This window comes from Sus scrofa, chromosome 5, assembly GCF_054392235.1.
Source record: "Sus scrofa isolate SSC_HxYL_T2T_F1_AM1 chromosome 5, Sscrofa_HxYL_maternal_Yorkshire_Landrace_v2.0, whole genome shotgun sequence".
NCBI lineage: Eukaryota > Metazoa > Chordata > Mammalia > Artiodactyla > Suidae > Sus > Sus scrofa.
The window spans coordinates 104,840,997-104,866,211 of NC_139387.1; the positions used below are offsets into that span (position 1 = coordinate 104,840,997).

General features: G+C 34.3%; 1 long non-coding RNA gene across 3 annotated transcripts in view; it reads right to left on the minus strand.

Annotated features, from left to right (window-relative positions):
* Nucleotides 1-25,215, minus strand: part of LOC146403598 (uncharacterized) — a 686,469-nt gene that overhangs the window by 364,835 nt on the left and 296,419 nt on the right. The gene's annotated exons all lie outside the window — the stretch shown is intronic.

Consider the following 25,215-nt stretch of genomic DNA (forward strand, 5'->3'; position numbering starts at 1 on the left):
TTCTAACAAAATAAGCAAACTTTCGATAAAATTCACCTGGAAAAAAAAAAAAGAAAAAAAAGCAAGGCATTCATATTAGAATACAAAATAACTACAATTTTTTAAATGTACATAGTCAATTTTATGACAATTATTTGAAAACTGAGAGGAAACAGGTAAATTGCTCATAAAATTCCAACATACCAAAATCAACTTAAGCCTTTATATGTTCAGTCTGGAAGTCAGCCATCTGTTATAAAAACAAATTAAAAGCTAAACACACTGAAAGAACAACAACAGTTCTTAGATCCTTCAGAGAATTGAGGCCATAGGCCAAAGCACTGCTCCCTAAAATAGAGAGATACATGAATGAATACAGATAACTACAATTTACTGGAGCAGAAACTGACAAGCAGAAATCTCCCTGGGAACCAGTACTGGACTAGGAAAATCTAAACTGTAACTGATGACTTGCTGAAGGCTCGGTGTAGACAAGGCTCTTGAGAGCTGAAAGAGGACCCCCCACCATTTGATGAGTTTTACCTCATGTAGCTCTCCAGGTTGTCAGAGTAAAATTCAGGGAACAGTCCCTTCAAGCTTCTGGCAATTTTTTTTTTTTTTTTGAAAGAGCCAGAATACTTTCTTTTTTCACAAGACCTGCCGTCAAGAGAAACTATTTTGAGAGATTCAATCTGTTGATGTTGTACCAGAGACTAACTGACCTTAGTGAAGGGAACTATCCAATTCCAGTCTTCTCCAGTTAATATTTCTTGTGAGTTGAGGGGAAAAAACGAGAGGTAGGTTTGAGGCTCACAGTCAGGACACAGGCTTACTAAGCAAGTGAGACCTAATTGAAGAACTATAGACTACACACCTTACTCGCTCCTTACCACATCACTAAAGGCCTCTTCATCAGAGCTCGTATTACTCAGTATATCATATGTGGCTTTCGATTAAAAAAATTAGGATGTACTAAAAGGAAACAAACATAGTTTGAAGACAAAAAGCAGTCATCAGAACCAAACTTAGATATGACAGGGACACAGGAATATCAAACTATGAATTTTAAACAACTAAGATTAATATGATAGGGCTCCATGGGAAAAGCAGATAACATGCAAAAACGTACGAATAATGTAAGCAGAGAGATGGATATTCTAAGAAAAAAGTTTTTCTTTTAATTCTAAGGATCAAAACCACTAACAGAAATGAGGAACGCCTTTGGTGGGCACATTACTGGACTAGATACAACAGAGGAAAGAATCCATGAGTTGAGGATTTTTCAAAAAAATTTCCAAACTGAAAAGCAAATTGAAAAAAATACTGAACAAATTAAACAGAATATTAAAAAACTATGGGATAATCACAAAGGTAGTAAGATATATATAATGGGAATATGGGGAGAAGGAAGAGAGAAAGAAATAAAATCAATATTTGAAGCAATAATAACTTAGAATTTCTCCAAATTAATATCAGACACCAAAAAACACAGACCCAGAAAGCTCAGAGTACAGCAAGTAAGATAAATACAAAACAATAAAACAAAACAAAACAAACGAAAACAAAACCCACCAAATTTACTACCTAAGCATATCAGTTTTGAACTCTAGAAAATTAAAGATTAGAAAAAAATCTTAAAAGAAGCCAAGGAAAAAAAGGTCACCTCACTTGTAAAGAAGCAAGTATAAAAATTATATTTAATTTCTCAGAACCATGGAAGAAGAGAGTGCTGTGAAATATTTAAAGTGTTGGGAGGAAAAAAAACACCAATCTAGAATTCCATACCCTGTGATAATATCACTCAAAAAAGAAAATGAAATAAAACTATACAAGGAAACAAAAACTGAATGAATTTGTGGCCAGTAGACCTGACTTACAAAATATGTCACAAGGATTTCTTCACAGAGAAGGAAATGATATACAAGAGAAAACTGGATCCATATAAAAAAAGAATATTGGAAAAGAAATAAGTGAAGGTAAAACGAACATTTTTATTTTTCTTATTCTCAATTGATCTAATATATAACAACTTGTTAGAAATAATAAATATAACAATATAATTATGAATGCTATGCATATATATACATATACATATGTATGCTTATGTATAAATGAAAAGAAAATCAGCAATGACATAAGAGATGAGAAGAAAATTAGAATTATTTTGTTATTATAAGGTACTGGCACTACCTGTGAAATTGTAAATGTATATTGCAAGCTCTAGGGCAACCATTAAAAAAAGCTTAAAATATATATATATATGCTAAGTAAGTAAAGTGAAAATATATAATTTGCTCAAAAAAAACAAACATAAAATGCCAGAAAAAATTGGAAGGCAAAAACAAAAGCAAAGAAAAAGGGCAACATAAAAAACAGTAACAAAGACAGTAAATACTACTTCAACTATATCAATAACCACTTAACCAATAAAGAAATGGCTTAAATACACCAATTACAAAACAAAGATTGCCTAAGTGGATCAAAAAACAAAATCTGAATATACGTTGTCTATAAGAAACAAAACTTTAAATATAAAGACACATACAGACTAAAAGGGTACATCACTGCAGACCCCACAGACATTAAATGGTTAATAAAGGAATACTATGAACAACTCTATACCTATAAATTTCATACACAAGATTAAATGGGCCAATTCCTTGAAAGGCACAATCTTCCAAAATTCACACAAGAATAGGCAATTGGAATAAATGATACCTATTAAAGATACTGAATCAGTAATTGCAATGTCCCATACCCAGATGGACCCAGATAGATTTGCTGGTGAATTCTATCAAGTAATTAAGGAAGCAACTCTATCAGTTGCTAGACAAAGGCAATTGAACACTGACCTTGGAATGTTATGTTCCACTTCACTTCTCTGCTCCAAGGAAAGAGACTTGAATAGAAGTGTGGTGTTTAGGCTATCTGAACTGGATACACGAGAGAATCAAGGTAAGGCTATGTAGATCTTTAAGATTCTAGAGGGCAGGTGCTGAAATCCACTGTTGTGGTCACCCAAGACAAACCCATAAGTAAATTCCCTTGCTTATTAAACCTGTCACTTACCAGTCTGGTACTTACTGCTTTTTTCCTTGGTCTCTCCCTGCCCTCTACATATGGGGTTAGGTTTCAGATTACACCTGGGAAGCTCCCAAGGAGGTTATGAAGCAACATATGGTGATAACTTTTTAGATACAACAACAAAGGCATGATCTATGGAATAAATAATTGATAATCTGAACTTCACTAAAATGAAACACTTCTACTCAGGAAAACACAAGGTTAAGAGACTGAGAAAATAAACCAGACTGGAGAAATTATTTGCAAAAGACATATCTGATAAAGCACTGTTATCTAATAGAGGCTACCTGTATTACATTCAATACATTATCTCTTTGACTCAACAATAAGTAAAACAACTGTATTACAAAATGGGCCAAAGGACTTAGACACCTCAACAAAGAAGATATGCAAATAGTAAATTAGCACACAAAAGCAAGTTTTATATCATACATTATTGGATTAAAATATATGCAAATAAAAACACGATACCACTTCGCACCTATTAGAACAGTCAAACCCAGGACACTGGCAACATCAACTGCTGGTGAGGATGTGGAGCAAAAGGAACTCTCACTTGCGGCTGGTGGAGATGCAAAATGGTACAGCCACTTTGGAAGACAGTTTGTCAGTTCTTACAAGGTTAAACACGCTCTAATCATATGATCTGGCAATCATACTCCTTGATGTTCACCCTAATGAACTGAAAGGTATATCCGTACAAAAATCAACACATAATGTTTACAGCAGCTTTATTTACAATTGCTAAAACTTAAAAGCAATCAAGATGTTCTTCAGTAGTGAGTGGATAAATAAACTCTGACACATCCAGACAGTGGAACATTACTCAGCTCCAAAAAGAAATGAACTATTATGTCATGAAAAGACCAAGAGGAATCTTAAATGCAAATCACACAGAAAAAGAAGATACTCTACAAGGCCTTCCTACCGTATGATTCCAATTACATGACAATTTGGAAAAGGCAAAACTATGGCCAGAGTTAAAAAATCAGTTGTTGCCAGGGAGACAGAGGAATGAATAGGAGGAGAAGAGAGGGTTTTTAGGGCAGTGAAACAAATACCTATGAATCTATAATCTTGGATACTTGTCATTAATTGTACAGTTTTGAAAATACCTAGAATATAATACTAAGACTGAAGCTTAATATCAATCATGAACTTTGGTTGATAATGATGTGTTAATGTAGGTTCATCAGTTGTAACAAAAGCACTACTCTGGTGGGGGATGTTGATAAAGGGGAATTGTTTGTGGTGAATAGGAACTATATAATTCTATATTTTCTGCTCGATTTTCCTATGAACCTGCAAATGCTTGAGAAATATTTAAAAGAAGAAGAACCAACTTAAAAAAATCTTCAAGTTTTAAGAAGAAATTTAAGAATGAATATCTCATGACTTATTTTTTCGTGTTTTTAGGTCAGTTCCTGCGGCATATATAAGTTTTCGGGCTAGGGGTCGTATCGGAGCTGCAGCTGCTGGTTTATGCCACAAGCATAGAAATGTGGAATCTGAGCCACGTCTGTGATCATGGCTCTTGGCAACGCCAGATCCTCAACCCACTGAGTGAGGCCAGGTATCAAACCCACATCCTCATGGATTCTAGTTGGGTTCATTAACACTGAGCTACACAGGAACTCCTCATAACAATTTTTAAAAGTTACTTTATAACTGAAAATATTAGCCCTCTTGAAATAACACCAACTGCTCCAAAGATCGTTTCTACAAGCATTTAAGGAACAGAAAATCAGAATCAATCATAAACTCCTTCAGAGAACAGAACAATAAGGATCATTTCCCAACTAATTTATGAGAGTAGGATTGCTATGACCAAAAGCTGGTAATAACAATGCATACAAAATCAACTTCAATCTATTCACATTTATAATTATAAATGTCCAAACTCTAAACAAAACATTAACAAACTAAATCCCTATAAATATTAAATAAAGTAAACAATTATGGTCCTTTTGACCTTATCTCAGAAACTTCAGGAATAAAATGTTGATTTATTAAGAAAAGTGATAAGTGAAATCTACTATATTAATAGAAAAATAAGTATATGGTAGTGTTAATCAATGAAAAATACATATTTGATAACGTATTTCTGATTTTAAAAATATCAAATCAGAAATAGTGAGAAATTTGTTTAAGATTTTTAAGGGTATTGAAATCTCTAGTCATCTCATTAATATCTGCTAATTTGAATAAATTATTGTCTTTTTTTAATTTATATTTTATGGCTGCACCCACAGCATATGGAAGTTCCCAGGCCAGGACCTGAATCCAATCCACAGCTGTGGCAATGCCAGATTCTTTAACACACTGTGCCAGACCAGGGATCAAACCCACACTTCCACAGTGCCCCAATCCTCTGCAGTCGGATTCTTAACCCACTGCAACACAGTGGGAACTCCTCATCAAATCTTTTCTTGATTTTGTAATACATTATACTTTACAAGGCAGTTTAAATACACACTATGTTCACTTTGCTTAATCCATAAAATAGCATAACGGATTAAATAAAATAAATTAAGGCTGGGACACAGAGATGTTACAATAAATGTCAAATAGTGAAGTTGGAATGTGGCAAAACTTTGTTTAGAATTTATGTATGATGACTTTGAGTTAAGAGCTCTTTTGAGAAAGCTAATCTCATCTCTTCAGAATTACAAACATGGATTTTTGTGAGCAGCCAAAAGCCATATCTACATGTATGATTTAATGTGAAAGGAGAAACTATATTTCATCCTTTGCATTGAGTCCAATTCTCATGTCTTGTCCACACATTGTCATTGCCGATAGCAAAGCATCGTTTTAGGTGCTGATGGTGCGAAGGAAAGCTTGTGAAAGATAAAATGATGGAAATTTACACCAATAAAATTAAGGAGCCTGGTCGAAATTCTCCTCTTCCTTTAGGCAAAAGATGCAAATGTCAATATAATACAAAACCTGTAAAATTTAACAGCTTCTTGGAGAAATGAAATGTCATAGTCCAATTAAAGCCCAGGAAACTCAGAAAATGAAGGAGGACTTATCCCCCTTTGGACTTTGATGTGCATTTTAATCACACAGACCTTAGACCAGGTAAGAATGTTTAGATGATTATGTATGATAGGCTGCATGTAAAGACAGTCCAGGTTTTCTGAAAGAAAAAAAAAAACTTTTACATATTGTTTGCTGGTGAAGAGGTTGGAATAGATTTTAAACATTTGTGTAAGCTGTATTTAGAGAAGTAATTCTCAGTTTGCGTCCTGACATTCTAGTGATGCTAAAAGTATGAGTTTTTGATATATTTATACAAACTCACACATACATACATCTGAAAGTGATCAGTTCAGCAGTGTTAAACCGTTCTCTAATATAATTTAGCCACTCATCTGAAACACATTTTAAGGAAATTATACGAAATCCATGTTTACTTACCCAACACTTTAGCTTAAACCAAATAATGGTTTGCTTACACGCATATCCAATACACAAAATAAATCTTGATTAGTATTTTATGATTTTAAAAATTGATAATTTTAATATTTTGTAACACTAAACTTATTTCTCTGAAACACTATTTTGTTTTGAAATGTAAACATATGAATGAATGTTCAGAAAAAATCCCATTTTTATTTGGTTCATATTTGATCCAACAATTTCTTTTCATTGCTCAATAAGAAATTATTTTAAATTTATTTCATTAAATCAAGCAAAAACACTTCCTTTCGTTTACATGCCAAGCTCATAAAACAGCTAACATTTTCTGCTGTCAATTTGAAAAGGATAGTTGTATATTTTATGTTTCATTGCTAATGCTAAAGAAAAACTTTTATTATGAAAATATAAGATACTATATGTATTTTATTTCTTTTTCATTTTGCTTTTTAGGGCCATACCCACAGCCTATGGAAGTTCCCAGGCTAGGGGTCGAATCGGAGCTACAGCTGTCAGCCTACACCACAGCCACAGCAACGTGGGATCTGAGCCACGTCTGCAACCTGCACCACAGCTCACGGCAATGTCAGATCCTTAATCCACTGAGCAAGCCAGGGATTGAACCCACATCCTCATGGACCCTAGTCATGTTCATTAACCGCTGAGCCACAAAGGGAACTCCCTAAAATACTATATTGCAATAAATAGTGCATTTAATACATATAAAATACTATATTTAATAAATCATAGCTATATATTTTTATGTTTCATTGTTAATGCTAAAGCAAAACTATTATGACAACATAACATACTACATTTAATAAATAAATCTATTTTATATTTAATGAAAGATCCAATTATATGTAATGTATATTTGGTTATAAAGCTTTTCAATACAAATGTTAGCACAAAACTGTATGTTTATCCAAAGACACAAACACATAATATGAAAACATGAAATACATCTGTCAAAAATAATCTTAATCTAAAGATATACATTAAAGCTAGATTCAAGGAATTGGACGTGAAGGACATTCTGGAATATATATTCAAGTTAACATACTCAGTCTTCTTTTTTCAACAGAATATACAATCTTTTGTAATTTACATGTTACTTGTCCCCCACTCTGCCTACAAAGTTTTACATTACGTGCAGTTTTTATAGATACAGTCCTGACAGTAAGACTTCTGCTCATTTCCTGTTGGGTTACATTGTGTCATTCATAAACATACATGAGTTAATCTTTCACAGTATGAATGAGTACGCAAGTAACATAAGAACTTTTTATTTTCAGGCACTGCAGTAAATACTTTCTGTATATTGTCTTATATAATTTTCACAATAACCACACAAGAGGGTTAATTTTGCTACTTTTTCTTGTTGAGGAGAGTAACTTCTACAAGGGCTAGAGAACTTGCTCAAAGTTTTACAAATATTAAATGCATGACAAAATATCCTGTCACCTTTTCTTATATGTAAGGATATAGTGTGGCAATTTTCAGAAGTCGAGTTTAGAATAATTATCAAAAATAATGGTTATAGCTAAAAATAAGAAAATCTTATCTCTTACTTCCTGTTGCTAAAATATAGATTATAAGAGAGGGGAAAGTTTAGACTAGATGTTAAATCATCTGTAGGTAAAAAATAAGGAGAATCTGTGAGAGCATCTTTCTGCTTTTCCATAGCTGGTTACTTGCTCTAAAGTCAAAAGGATAAAAGAAAGCAAGGTAAATTGTATTTATTTTCTTCCTTTATAGGTTTGTCATCATGTTTCAGATAAATGAGGATTGCATTTACAAACTAATTTTTGTCTTTATAATTTTTTTCTAAATTGGCAGCTAGGTCTGTATAGTTTAGAAGGGGTAAAAAGGTATATGGATATGATAGCAGACTTGCCAAAATGTGGAACCATGAAACGAATAAAATATCCTGAGGAAAAACAATTGAAGCAAAACAAAATGATAGAGATGAAGAGTAGAGAGATTTAATTTGGTCGAACTATAGATTTAGCTAAGATTATCCAAGTGGGCACTAGCGAGAAGGCTGTCAATGGGCCTTGAATGTTTTCTTAAAAAATCCTATTTCAAATATGGTGAAAATTATCTTACTCTATAGCTTTCACATTTGGGGAAGCACATTTTTTCAGCTAAGTATTCTTAAATGAGTGTTAGAAATCTTGTGCTTTACTGATCTTTACAATTGATAATGTTGATTTCCCTTGAGCTAGAAAGTCAGATAAGTGACATTGTTAGGTATATTGCTATTAATACATTTAATGCAATTAATGGTCATTAATGCTTGAAAAATTTCTTTCTAAAGCCTTCAAACTTCACAATGTCATTAGTTGTTACTAAAGATATGGATTCTGGTCCCTACTCTAGATTTACTGAGTCAGGGAAGCTTAAAATATTTATGCTTCTTAATTTATTCTTATGCATATTAAAATTGAAAACTTTTTGATCACACTTTCCAATTTAGAATCGAGGCTCCGAAAGCTGAGAGTTACATTAATTTTTTATTTTTTATTTTTTTTTATTTTTTATTTTTTTGTCTTTTTGCTATTTCTTGGGCCGCTCCCGCGGCATATGGAGGTTCCCAGGCTAGGGGTCGAATCGGAGCTGTAGCCACCAGCCTACACCAGAGCCACAGCAACGCGGGATCTGAGCCGCATCTGCAACCTACACCACAGCTCACGGCAACGCCGGATCCTCAACCCACAATGAGCAAGCAAGGGCAGGGACCGAACCCGCAACCTCATGGCTCCTAGTCGGATTCGTCAACCACTGCGCCACGACGGGAACTCCACATTAATTTTTTAATTTAATATTCTATCATTCAACAGACATCAATTCAGCACTTACCATGTACTGATTGAAAATCTGCATTTGGCACCACTGATATAAAGATGACCAGATTACTAGTCTTACTCTTAAAGACACAAACAGAAGACATAAGCATTCAAATTGTTACATATAACCCATTGTGATACACTTTTCTTAATTTGGACTCATGTTTTAATTAACATACATTTTTTGTCAAACAATATCTAGATAAATACTGTTGGCCTCTAATTAATATATGACTTTATATGGTAATATACAGTACTTTACATTTTATTTAATGCTACAAAATGACATCTTTGTAATCAAATAATTTAAAATTATATTAAAGTGAATTAAAAGGCATTTTTCCCAAGAAAAACATGTATCTGTTCTAATACACGTGCCTTTTTTGTACACACTTTATTGCTTCCATTGACAGTGTACTAAAACATCTAAAAAATATCTGCACTTTTCTTTTAGTCTAACATTTTCTTGAACAGAGACAAGTTCCTTTAAATGACAAATCCTTTAGCTGTTCACATTTATTTGATGTTAGCAGTCTAGATGTTTTTCCCCTATTTGAAAATGAAAATCAAACAAGATCAGCAAAATAATTATGTTTTGCCCAATGGGAAAAGGAGCATCTTACAATGAAAGTTTGAGTTACTCATGCTAACATATTATTTCTTTGCATGACTTCTCAGCTCATTTATTTCTAAGAAGATCAAAATTCTAAGTATATTCATACATTCATTAATCTCTTCATCAAACATTTATCATGTAGTTTGGATGTACCAGGTCCTCCTACAACTGCTATTGAGGCCCTTGTGCAATTTATATTCTGGTAGTAGATACAAGAAATCAACAGATTAATAGTAAGCATATTAAATGATATATTGAAAAGTAGTGCTAGGTGCCTCAAGAATAATGAAGGCACATAAAATGGGAGAAAATGATACAACTGGAAGGAGACTCATATTTTATTAACAGATAAAGTTATCTATTTATCTTAAGAGATAATGAAAGGTTATCTTACGAGATAATGAAAATGAGCCATGCTATTATTGGGGAATGATAATTCCAGGCAGAAGAAAGAGCATATGCAAAAACCCAGGTACAAAACATGCTAGTATATATGAGGAATGGCAAAAAGTTATTGTGGCTGAAATATATTTAAATAGAAAGAAAGCTATAAAGAGTAACTGCCAAAGGCCAAATTATGTAAGGTTTCGTAAGCAAATAGTTTAGTTTTTATTCCAAGATGACGAAAGTCTATTGGGGAATTAAATGTAGAAATTTCAGAATTATTTTCTGCAGAATTTTATAGCAAATGCTCTTAGAGTAGGTTGGCTGGTGAACCACAGAGATTCTAAGAAACAGAAATGTATGTATTCATATAAACAGCTCAAGATATTTGTCAATGTAGATATGAAGTGGTAATATGAGGACAGCTACTATACAGCCATTAAGGGACTCAGACTTATTAGTAACTGTGTCATCTTGAAAACATCTTTCACAGATGTGAGAAGATTTTTATCCAGTTGGCAGAAAGAAGGAAGATCTAGAGAATCTCATATAGAGGTCCTTTTCAAGAACCACGCCTGGAGCTGGCAAACATTAGTGCTTTCATAGTACTATAGTTCAATAGTCAAAACTCATTCCTATGGCTACACCTAACTAAGTAGTGAGAAACACAGCTTAGTTATGTGCCCAGACGAAGAAAAAAATCACATGGAAAAGTAGACATTTCTGTCACATCAATACTGTAGATTTGGTAACATCGTGAACACTATTTTCTGAGTATCAACCAATATTTTGTTGGATTTTGAAATAGCAATAATTTGCTTGAGGTATAATTACATGCAATAAAAGGCAATCACTTAAAACATATAGTATGAACAATTCTGAGAAATGTATACAGACCCATATAACCACCATCTCAAAGAACATTTATATTATCCCTGAAATTGCCCTTGTGGTGTTTTGTAGCTATGCATCTCTACCCCCAATTACAGGCAATCATTTGGTTTCTGTGCTATAAATTAGTTGTCATTTTTAGAATTTCACATTAATGGCATCATGCAAGACGCAGTCTTTTGTATCTGGCTTATTCTTTCACCACAATATTTTTGAGGTCATTAAGTAGTTACACATTTCCCTAATCTGTCCTTTCTTTTAGTCTTGAATAGTATCCCACTGTATATACAGAGAAATTTATCTAGTTTCCTATTAATGGATGCCTGGCTTATTTTCATTTTTTAGTATTATGAATTATGTTGCTATAAACCTTCATGTGAAAATGTATGGAAATATATTTTAATTTTTATTGATAAAACTTAAGAGTTATCTATGTAATATCTTCTTTCCAACATTTGGTACTGGCAGGTTGTTTACTATTTTAAGATATTAAAATAAATATCTTCATTTTAGATATTTTAGAGGGTGTGCAATGGTACCTCTATGGTTCTAAATTATATTTTTAATGGCCACACCCAAAGCCTATGGAAGTTCCCTGGGCCAGGGATTGAATCTGAGCCACAGCTGTGACATATGCTGTAGCAGTGGCACTGCTAGATCTTTTAACCCACTGTCCTGGGCAGGGGATTGAACTCCTGCCGCAGCCACTGAGGCTGGATTCTTAACCCACTGTGCTACAGCAGGAACTCCCTAACTTGCACCTTCCTAATAGCTAAAGCATTTTTATTAATTCCCTTCTTATAAATCAATTATCTAAGTTTTCCTATTAGATGCTTCTTATTTTCTATTACATGTATTCAATGCTATAAATTTCCTTAAGTACTGCTTTACTGACAATACAGAATAATACTTAACATTACTTAATAATATTTCCCAAATTATTATTCAATAATATTTCTTACTTCCTCATGCCATCTCGTCATTGCAAGCAGGCAAGGGATTTCTGCTCGAAGCTGATGATGAAGCAGCAGCCATCTCATCCATAACAAAGGAGAAGGAGAATTCTGGTGTATTGATTTTACCTCTGTTTAGAAAGGTGGATATTGGAAATATTTTGCTAAAAGCACTAATGATCATCACATTCATTTACCAGTAGCCTCTTATTAGTAACTTTAGACACTATTTTTTTTAATTTCTTATTAATATTAGAAAATATCAAGAATGGCCTTATAAAATACATTTCATAAATACAGCTTGTCTATAGTTGTCCACAGGCTCTGGAATATGTCTAATTATTTATGCTTCCATAACTGGCTTCATAACCTGGAATTACATAATTATAGCTTCATCTCTTGATTTTTTAATGTTTTAGAGACTTCTAGAAATGACAATTCTTGAAACTTTTATTAATTGGCAAAAGAATGAATTTTTACAATCAAATTTATCAAGAATAAAATCTATAATCTGGTTAGTCACTCTCTTGGCATGGAGAAAGGATTAGAAAATTAATAACTATACATAGTACAACTAACTGAATTTCCACTGCTAAAACTGGAAGTAAGAAATTGAGATGTCATTCCTCGTGTAATTCACAAATGATTGTTTTCTAATCTCAGAAGTAAAGCTAGGTTATACTTATTGAATCACTTGCTATGATTTAATTTCTCATCTGTAGATTCTGCCAAACATAATGGCAGAACTGAAATGATTAAATGAAGAAAGACGAGGATGGAGGAACATGCTAAGTTTGATCATATTTAAAATAAAGCAATCTGGCTATATTTGCTGCTGACATTCTTCGTACTATCCAATTGAAATTAATGATGATGACATAATATGGTTTACCATATCATTATGGAATCAATATAATGGAAACTATGATAAACTATTTGCATAGATATAATGTTAGTTCCAAGTTAAAATTTTAAAAAGTCTTAATTGCTGTTTTTGGTAATAGTTATGTACTAACTTCTGAAGATGGGAAAATTTTTAAATGCACATTTTGTGTTTTCCTTGCATGATGAAAGCTAAGGTTGAAAGAGGGACATCACTGTTTTGTCCTCTGGACAACTTTAAAAAAATAGTTACTTCTTAAAGTGTAAAAGCAAATGTTAACTTACTTTTCGAGAGATAAGAAAGGTGCATCTTAGGTTTAGAAAGGGACAAGAATAAGAAGGCTCTAAAGAGAATCACTTGACTTCTATGAAAGCACTAATTCTCTTGGTAAAGAACTATTCGCAATTATGCAGGTAAAACTGTGACTACAAATTTTAACTGTGTCATGCCATTTTCCAAAAATGGTTAAGTTGCTATTTTTTCCTGATTTTGGATTCTTTGTTATACCTATGAAATTGTCTTAGTGGAGGTGTCTGCACTTTTCACTGTTAGCAACATGTTAGTAATAAAAAAAAATGACCAAATTCCTTACAATTGTGGAGCAATCATTACTACACGTATGAGCAATATGTGCAATTACACGAAAGTTTGTTAGTTTTATAGGCAAAGAAATAATGAACTTAGTGTTACTTTCCTGAAAAATTTAGCTAAATAATAATTTTGAAAAAATGAATTACTTTTTCTCAGTTCTTCCTTAGGTATAAATCTATAAATTACATATAAGAAATTATAAAATAATGAGGCTTCCCTCTTGGCATTCTTTAAAAAGTAAATCTGGAGTTCCCGTCGTGGCGCAGTGGTTAACAAATCCGACTAGGAACCATGAGTTTGCGGGTTCGGTCCCTGCCCTTGCTCAGTGGGTTAAGGATCCAGCGTTGCCTTGAGCTGTGGTGTAGGTTTCAGACACGGCTCGGATCCCGTGTTGCTGTGGCTCTGGCGTAGGCCGGAGGCTACAGCTCCGATTCGACCCCTAGCCTGGGAACCTCCATATGCCGCGGGGGCAGCCCAAGAAATGGCAAAAAAAAGACAAAAAAAAAATTAAAAAAAAAGGAAGAAAAAAATTTATAAAAAAAAAGTAAATCTTTCATATGAATAATGTGCTTCAGAGAAAAATTTTTTCGTGACATTCTGTATATTTTTAAATATGTATTTATTCAGAACAAAACAACTGTATTGTTTTTATAATGTCATATTTTCTAAGTATGTAAATTTTATATAGCGTTTTTATAATATTTAAGATATCATAATTCCATCAATAATTATTAGAAAGTAATTTCACTGTGTATATTCAGGCACGTTAGAAAGAGATGGTTATAAGCATACCAATAAATCAAACCCAATTCACTGCAGGAATTTTCAGGATGACTTAATCTTCTGGCTTTACATTGACTTTATTAAAATATTAATTATGTGAAGTGGTATAAAATTAAAGAAAACATCAATGAAACAGCTCAAATAAAAGTTGTTTCAGGAATATGAGAAGAAAAGTCATTAGTTCTCTGGTCATAAAACTAATTTCTGGTGGACCTAGGAAGGGCTAAAAGAGTGTGTAGTACCTAGGCAACCGTCTTTGCTAGTGTTAGTACCTGACCTCTTGAGAAAACACAGCCGATTCCTGACATGAGCAAATATTAGCAATGATATTGTAAAGGCTTCTTCAGGGTAGCTAAATCTTGTTTGCAGACACTGTGACACAGACACGTTACATCTGCATTTCAAATGAGTCCTGTCTTCATTCTGCAGTTTAATTTGGGTTGGAAAGTTCCCAGGTGATGACAATTAAAACTATTTCATTTAACTTCTTTTTTAATGACTTTTATTTTTTCCATTATAGTTGGTTTACAGTGTTCTGTCAGTTTACTGGTGTACAGCAAAGTGACCCTCCCCCACATATATATATATACACACTTATCTTTTGTGTTGAATCAAGTAATAACATCTATTCATTGTAGGACTATTACTCAGTAGGGTTGTTCCAGGAAATGTGCTTTCTATGTCCAAAGGTAAATAAAGCTTAGAATATAATCACCGAATTTTATTTAGATTTAAATTATGAATTGTATCTACATAAGTAAGTACTAATTTATTCAAAGTTGAACATGATTTAATTAACTATATACTTGTTCATACCAATTATTCAAAAGCATGAACTAAGTGCCTACTAGATACCAAAAAATTCAAAATGGTGTTTGTGAAGATGAATGAAGACGTCAGTCTTTTATCAAGGTAATAACAGTGCAGCTCAAAAAAGAAAGGCAGGCATAGAAGTAAAAGCAACATGGCATTACAAGATACAATGTGGTGCAAAAGAATATAATCAGTTCTTTCCAGCGAAGTTGAGTGGTAGCACACAAAGCTTCACAGTCATGATTTTGTAAAAATCCAGTTCTGAAAGATGAGTATCTGTTTTCTAGGATATAGCTTTCAAAATTTTTTGAACACGTATCAGAGTTAAAAATAAACCTTACATTGCAAAACATTATATACCCAGACTCCCACACATATGTACACATACATACATATTCATAATAATTATAGAAACTAAAGTTTCATTCATAATACTTATCCTTATTGTGTTTGATGCACTCATATTTTAAATTCTATTTTATTCAATCTTGACCCCTAAATTGATGTAGCAGCCCCACTAACGGGTCCGGATGCTCTGATCCAGTGTCTCCGTTTCGAAAACACTGCACTGAAAATAAGAATCCTGGTACCTGGTGGTAGTGGAGCGACTCTAAGCACAGGAATTACAGGAGAATGAAATAATATTTTATGTGTACAATGGAAAGGTGAGTGAAGTGAGTGAGAAGCCAGAAAAGGAGGCATTTTGTGTGTGTGCATGTTTTTTCCTTATTTATTTATTTTTTGTTTATGGCTTCTGATAAATCCTTTGAAATCAATCATTTGAGATATGGGTGAATTTCCTTTAGCCTAAGCAAAGGAGAGATAAACCTGGCTGAATCTGTCAATCATGTAGGCTGGTGGACACAGGATTATCTCTTAAAGTTATGTGCACAGCGAAACAGAACTGAAAGAGTAAACGCTACATACATTTAGGTTCGCTTCCTTAAGAACTTCAAAACGGGTTTAGGAATCGTGTGTGGAAATTGCGGATATTAAATGAGTCAACTCCCACATGATCTGAAGGACTCCCTTTAGAATTGGCAATAGTCCATGAGAAGTTGTGAATTAAATAATCAAATAACTGCTATTAGTAAAGTTTCCCAGAACTGTGCCTTGTGAACATTAATTTTAAATTATGCTTACAGAAGAAATTGTCTGGAAATCCGCTATCTTTGAGGTATTGTCAAAAGGGGAAATAATTTTCTCAAGCTCAGAAGACTTTACTATGCCTTCTCTGGTTCTGCTGCTTAAATTTTTAGACATAATTCTGTCAATCACTGAGCACCACAAAGAGCCAGAGGTCACCATGCCATCAGATTTAGTCCAGACACATAAGTGAGCTGCATACATCTTGCAGAAAGATATAAATACCAGGTAATAATATATACATATTAATGAAAGTAAAATTAAGGAAATACGGAGTTCCCATCGTGGAACGAACCCGACTAGTATCCATGAGGATGTGGGTTCTATCCCTGGCCTTCCTCTGTGGGTTAAGGATCCGGCGTTGTAGTGAGCTGTGGTGTAGGTTGCAGATGAGGCTCGAATTTCGAGTTGCTGTGGCTGTGGTGTAGGCCGGCAGCTACAACTTGGATTCGACCCCTAGCCTGGGAACCTCCATATGATATGGGTGCAGCCCTAAAAAGACAAAAATGGAAAGAAAGAAAGAAGGAAATAGAATTGTATGTAAATGAATATATGTACCACATATTTTAAAAAAAAGGAAATAAGGTTTTGTTTTGTCACATGAGATTGGTTGCTTAGCCAAGCAAAAGAGGTCGACTTTGCCTCTATTCGCGTCCTTTCCTTTTTTTCCCTCCTTATAATAATGACAAGAACCACAGGAAAAGGTCAGGCTAGCAGTTGAATAGGAGCTGTAGCCGCTGGCCTCTACCACAGCCACAGCAACACGGGATCTGAGCTGCGTCTTCCACCTACACCACAGCTCATGGCAACGCCAGATCCTTAACCCACTGAGAGACCAGGGACCGAACCCGCAACCTCATGGATCCTAGTTGGGTTTGTTAACTGCTGAGCCCCAAAGGGAACTCCCCCAAATCCAAGCACTTGACAGTAGAGATATAGCTGGTTGAAATGCTTTAAATATTTATCACCATTCTAATACATTTTGGAAGAAACTGGATCCGTGGAAATTTTCTTCCAAGGAAACTCTCCTAGAGCAGTGAAAAGCAGAGAAGCCACATGCAAAACGTGACATGATTTGACACGAGCTGCAAATGCTGATGTGCCAGCCTGGCCTCTCTGCCTATCACTGTGCCCGCCTCAAGGGCTCTATGGGAAAGAAACAAGTGCCAGATGGACTAGAGTATTTGCTCTCAGCCACCTGGTGTGATGACTTATCCTGACTGTACCACAGCCATCAGACCTGTGGCGAAGGCATTTACTTAGTTCTCAGCATTCTGTGTGACACTGGGGACCAGTGTGATTTAATCAACAGCCATGCATCAGTCAGGAATGTTCACCAGGAGGGTTATTCCGTTCCCCTAACGTCATACCTAAAATAATATTATTATCTAAATCTTGATTGATTATCTATAGACACATAATACTAGACGCTTCCTCTCCAGTGACTTAAATTGACACTTTCTTCTCTCTTTCAAATTTTCCCATTGCGTCCTTTGAAACTCCCATCACTCATGATTGATAAACTCTCTCCCTCCCGCCTTTAGCTTCCAGGAGGCTCTCATTTGAGAAATCCATTTCCTATAGCGCACACATTATCTCACCCTCAACCCTGAGGCAGCTTCGAGAAAATGGCTTTTCCTTTAATAGCACGCCTGCTTCTTTGAGGCTTATTCCACAGAGTTTGTTTGACTACTTTTTACTCCTGGATTTTCTCAGGCTATGTAATCTAGAGACACCTCTATTTTCTTCTTTACCAAAACTGTCTTCTGTCAAAGCCTAGTTTTATTCAAGTCCAAGCCCTGATCATTTAGCTGTTCGCTTTCAGTTCTTCTAAATACCACACAGAATCATTTTTCTTTTTTATAATCCTGGAACAAAAAAAACGATCTCTGAATAAATACAGTTCTGGTCTATGTGATACACGATGCTGATGATCCCGCTAGAAACACAAAACAAAACAGTCCTGTAACAGAGCACAATTAATGAGTCTTCAATACTATCTGTGAGTCTTAGGATATTTTATCAGACCCAACCTTTGTGATGATTCCTCCCTAAACTTTCATGTTTCCACCCAAATACATCCTCAATAGAAAACATTTCCTCTTAGCAGAGATGTACAGTTGAGAAACTCAACAGGGTTTCTTAAGAGAATCTTAATTTTTCAACAGTCAGACTTATTAATGATAGTCCTGTTTGTGCTGTAAGTGGTGGTGGTAGCTTTTGGTTTAAAATAAAGCATTCTACAAAGCACCGGAGAATAAAACTTAAAACACCATGAGAATAAACTTAGATCTAAGTAGCTTATTCTTACTCTTATTATAGATACACAGAGAAAGAGAGGGAGAGAGAGAAATTCCTCCTGAAGGTCCTCCTAAAGAAATACTCACTACAGGAAGGTGCATTGAGGTCAAGCTATGACAAGAATACGGGTAGGTTGGTAACAGATATATGGTTGTAACTTCCACAGAGTTTTTAATAGATAGCTTAGGACTTCTCAGGCTTTTATTGAAAAAGTTTTTGGTCTAAGTTAATATTAAAGTTAGGCAGTTCCCACCGTGGCTCGGTGGTTAACCCGACTAGTATCCACGAGGTTTGATCTCTGGTCTTGCTCAGTGGGTTAAGGATTCAGCACTGCAGTGAGCTGTGGTGTAGGTTGCAGATACAGCTCAGATCCCATATTGCTGTGGTGCAGGCTGGCAGCTGCAGCTCCAATTCAACCCCTAGCCTGGGAACCTCCATATGCCATGGGTGCAGCCCTAAAAAGGCTAAAGACAAAAAAAAAAAAATTAAAGTTAGAAAATAATATTGTATTAATCTCTATTGTCCCCTACCCAAACTATCTTGATTTCTGTACAAAAGTTATTGCAAACTCATTTATTTGATTATCTATAAAATCCTATTTGCACAGGGTAGAGACGATGGGGTTTTATTCATGACTCTTCTCATAGAGAGACTGAATAATTTGGACTGTCAGGAGGTTACATCTTAGCAATTTATCTGATTGACACCTGAGTATAATTGATATCAAGAGAAAACTTACTTCTTCAGAAACAACTGATTTTTTAATAGAATCATTTCAATGAAGGGATCACTGAGATCACGTTGTTACGCATTTTCAAGTGTGGATTACATGCAACATGAAGGTAAAGAGGCTAATTCAGGACCAAGCATTAAGGAATATAAAAATTCTTCCTTGATTAAGGCACAAATGCATCCATGATATCTAGTACCTGTATTTTCTGTCTTTCTTTTTTTTCTTTTTTTGTCTTTTTAGGGCCCCATCCATGGCATATGGAGGTTCCCAGGCTAGGGGGTGAATCAGAGCTATAGCCTATGGCCACAGCCACAGCCACAGCCGCATCTGTGACCTACACCATAGCTTATCTCAATGCTGGATCCTTAACCCACTGAGTGAGGCCAGGGATTGAATCTGCATCCTCGTGGATACTACTCAGACTCGTTTCCAGTGAGTCACGGTAGGGACTCCTAATATCTGCATTTTCTTCAATGTGCTTCCAAATAGAATGGCAAACTGGGCGAAAACAACAACGAAAAACAAAAAACAAAAAACTGAAAACATAGTAACCAACTTAAACCATTTAGAAACAATGAGAAAATATGGAAATATAATCAAAATGAGATATTAATAATTTGCAATTTTATACTTACTACTAAATACAAAGTTTAAATAATGAATAGACCATAAGAAAAATAATAATAACAAAATCGTAACGGTAATAAAAAGTGAATTGTGTGTACAACTAAAGTACTAAAATTAAAAAATAGAAAATATTTTGACAGCATCTATAAAGAATATGAAAAAATTAAGAAGTGAATATAAAAAAGTGTTAGTGAAGAGAAAGAAACTAAATGTAGAACGCTAATCTATAATTCCATGGCTTGTGTGAAGTCTGACCCTTTTACACGGGACATTAACCAGAGGTCTCCTCCAGGTTTTCTAACAATCTAAAAGAAAAAGCACTGGATAAAAAGGAGGTCCTTAGGTGAACAGGTTCCCGTTGGTATTGAGTTAAGGTATTCTAGAGGCTATAAAGAATGTAAAAGTATTTTCAGTTCTTCCAAAAAATTTTTTAACAAATAATCTTGGCAATATCAAAGAGACAATGCATACTTGCTGACTGGAGAATAATGACGCAGTTTAACAATCCTTATCTTTAAGTAACTCCAAGCAACCAAACATTCACCATTAAGGAGAAATACACACAAAAAAACTCACAACAGTAAGACAACAGCAGTAAACCTTCGCTGTGTTCACAACAAAGAAAAACAAGGGACTAGGGAAAGAAGAAAGATGACAGACTACGCTCTTTCTATAGTTTACATGGAAAATAAATAATACATAGGAGTCAGTTATTTCTATGACTGAAATGGCACTCTCCATTTAAGTAAACGCCACTCCAAAAGACGTTCCTCATCCTATAGTCTCTGCAAAGGGCCATCCTATTTCCAAAGTAACTCTCGAGGCTACTACTTATTATTGTATTGTAATAATCCCTTAAAAATTCTCTTTTTCAGTACACTACAGATATCTTTAATAAAAAAGTCTGACTTACTTCACTTAGTATGATAATCTTTAGTGGCATCCATGTTTCTGCAAATGGCACTATTTTCATCTTTGTTATGGCTATGCAGTATTTCACTGTACATATGTGCACTTCTCCTTTTTTTTTTTTTTTTCTTTTTTTGGGCTGCACCTGTGGCATACGGAGGTTCCCAGGCTAGGGGTCTAATCAGAGCTGTAGCTGCCAGCCTCTGCCAGAGCCACAGCAGCACCAGATGCGAGCTGCATCTGTGACTTACACCACAGCTCACTGCAATGGCAGATCCTTAACCCACTGAGTGAGGTCAGGGATCAAACCCACATCCTCATGGATGGTAGCTGGGTCAGTTAACTGCTGAGCCATGATGTGGAACTTCCTATATGTGCACTTATTAATCCATTTATTTGTCAATGGACATTTAGGTTGTTTCCATGCCATGGCTATTGTGAATAGTGCTGCTATGAACACAGAAATACATGTATATTTTTGAATTATAGTTTTGTTTGGATATATGCCCAGGAATGGAATTGCTAGATCATAGGATAATTATATTTTTAGTATTCCGAGGAACCTCCATACTGTTTTCCATGGTGGTTATACCAACTTACATAACTGCCAAGTGAATTAAGTTAGAAAGAGAAGGAAAAAATACTTTATGATGACACTTACATGTGGAATCGAAAATATGGCACAAATAAACCTACTTGCAAAAGAGAAACAGAGTCGCAGACATGTGTGAGAGAGAACAGATCTGTAGTAGCCAAGGGAGAGGGAGGAGAGAAGGGGATGGACTAGGAGTTTGGGGTTAGCACACACAAACTATTACATTTAGAATAGATAAAGAGATAAACAATAAGGTCCTACCATATAGCACACGGAAGTATATGCAATCTCCTGGGATAGACCATGATGGGAAACAGCATTAAAAAAAAGAATGTGTGTGTGTGTGTGTGTGTGTGTGTGTGTGTGTGTACGTGACTGAGTCACTTTGCTGTATAGCAGAAATTGGCACAACTTTGTAAGTCAACTATACTTTAATTTTTAAAAAGTCTAATTTAATTTTCCACAATGTATCTTTTGTTGTACTTGGATCACATGAAGAAATAGTTGGTGAATGTAGTATATGAATCACTGACCAAGATCGAGAAAGCCTGCAAATCAGTGTTTTCAACTGAATCAACCACATCTACTCTAAGAAAAAAACAATAGTTAACTATTGTTTCTCTCTACTTCTGTTAATATGAGGTCCTATGTTTTATTTTTATTCCTGTTTGGCTTTTTTGGTAACATTAATATATATTCCATTCTTATTTTATTACACACCATTTCATTAATTACCACTGATTTATTTGTATTACTAAAAAGGGACACTATTTTAAAATGTTTATGATGCAATTTAAAATGAACCTTCTGCATGTGTGTTCACTGAATTAGTGTCATTCTCCTTTGGTGTAAAAGATAGTCCATGAAAAACAGACCCCTCAAAGACACCAATTATTTGGGAATTGTTTCAAGACTTTACAGAAGCAGTATAGAAATATTATTTTTGCTGCATCCGCAGCATGAGAAGTTCCTGGGCCAGAGATCGAATCTAAGCCACACAAGTGACCTGAGGAACAGAAGTGACAATGCTGGATCCTTTAACCACTAGGCCACCAGGGAATTCCAGGACTCTGAAGAAAAGGTAGTGGCCACAAAATAAAACTCCAAGATTTGATGATACTGTAATAAACATGGACTATGCCATCTCAGTGTCTGTAGTTGTGCAACAGCCTTTTAATATCAAAGGTTAAGAAACAGTAAGAAGCTTTACCCCTTATTTTCCATAGATATTTGGCCTGGAATGTCTACTTCATCTCGTGGGATCTTACTCCATATACAAGGGTAAATTTTATACTGACAGACCAGAAGCTCTCTGCATAGGTTTCAGCACCAGGACCCTAGCCATCAAAAGCCTTGCTACAGAAGGTGTACCAAGTGAAAGAATGCCATACATCAGTCTTAAGAATGTCAGTTTAGATAAAAATGTCAATGAAATTTATAGCATCTACATGATAGAGTATGATGATTATCTAAATTATTCTTCTATCAAAACTGCATTGTTTTCACTGTTTCTGAATAAAAAAGAGGTAACTGTGAAGCTCCATCAAAGTTATGTTTACTCATACCTTCTTCTTTGTGCTTGAAAACACGTGCTGAGGATAGGGCAGGGTTCTCTTATATGACCCTTCATGACTGTCAAATTTACTATTTAAATTAGTACTTTTAAATAATAATAAAATAAGTTTATATCCCATTAGAAATTCCCTGGTTATACAGAAACTTTGGAAGCAAATAAGATAGCAAGAAAAAGTCACATTTTAATGTAGACTGTCTAGGAAATATATAATATAGGTATTATATTTTCTGGCGGTCAGAGGTTGACTACACTTGAGAAACAACGCTGAAAGAATGGTCTAAATTTAGATGTGTTTGTATTTGGTAATAAACATATTTCTATAAACCTGAATTGATTAAATGGTTATAAAAATAATTTCCTATAAAGTCAGTCATTTCATTTTAATCATTGTCTGTAAGCTCACTGTGAAATATTTAAATATCTATAATCATTCCTTAGCCATTACTTAGAAAATAAATACAGCTCATGAATTTTAGTGCTTCCCAGAAAAGACAATTTTTAAAGCACATTACAAGTGTTATGTCTTTAGAAAAGTAAAAGTCTGCACGACTATTTACTAAAAAATATAAAGTACTACTTTCTAAAATCAAACAATTTCCCATGTAAGCTTTCGTATAACTTCATTCTGATTTTTTCAAAAATATTGAAAATATTATAGCATATTTTGGCTGATGTAAAGTTTTAAATCTCAAAGGTATACTTTTTTTTCATGTTACTTTTTTATTTATTCAATCACCATGGCTACTCACATTCAACTCTTCGCACCTGCAGGTGAATCAAAGCCAACTTTTAAGATGTTTTGGCATCTTACTTCTTCATAGGGGAAAAACAAAAGTCAAACTCTGTTTTTTGTTGACCTTAAATTATAGCTTACATGAATAGGAACAGATATCAATGTCATTTTTCTTCTTTTTTTTTTTGCCTTTGGTCTGTTTTACTCTCAGTGACTCATATCTTCATGAGACTCCATACATAAAGATTAGTTGAGTCTATATATGAAGGGAAACAATTTTGCCAGTGCTTCAGGACCCACTGGCTGATTGAACTGTAATAAATTGTGGCCTATCTTGTGATTACTTGTACTAGATGACTGCATAATGCCTCATCATATATTCCTGAACTGTTTAAGTAATCATGTCTGCTATTGCAAGCTTTATCTGAGACTAATGGACTGCAATGTGAGTTATGAGACCTCAACTGAAGCGCTTGTTATAATATGATACTTTACTCTCTTGCCACAAAGATTACTTGAAATGTGAGCATTATAAAAATGTGTGTGCATGAACACGTCACTATTGACTAATAATTGTGGCTTCTTTTCTAAGTAGAGAAAAAAGCACCTCAACATTAACAATCAAGCTTATTAGTGATTCCCATCAATAAAAGAAAATACTTTTAAGAAAATTAATGTGGTTTGAGTATATAAAATGAAAAGCTGATAATCTTTAGCATAGATTTATAACTATATACATATTTATTTATCCATGTTATGAACTATTGATTCATTTTTTTTTTGAATTTTTGGGTTTTAGGTGTTTGAAAAATGGATTTTGGTCAAATTTCCTATGTTACTCAAACATGCATTTATTAAAGTACAGTTTGAAGCTACAGCATCTTACGGGACTTTTTTTTTTAACTGTTAAAACCAAGTTGGTATGTTTAAGTAAATACATCTATTTTTACTAACTACATAACAAAATAATGTTAAAAACAGATAATGAATTTTATTCCCATTAGGTACAGTCACCTTAAATGAAGTCTGCAGTGTTTACTGAGTTTGCCCAGTTGAAAGACATATAAAGTTTCAGACAGTGTTTTGTGACAAAAAAACAAAAAACAAAAAACCCTGAAATAGCTCCAATAATGCCAACGAAGTAAATCAGGAAGGATGGGGTGGGATATGCCAACCAAAAATGGTAACCTAATGCCGTTATTCTAAAAAAACAACATTTCTTATATAGAGGGCTACAGTTGAAGAGGGCAATACGATATTCTCTTTTTAGAAAAAAAAATATTGGAAAGAAGCCATAGGAGTAATTATTGAAAAATTCAGGAAAATAGCTTTTAGGAATTGTAAAT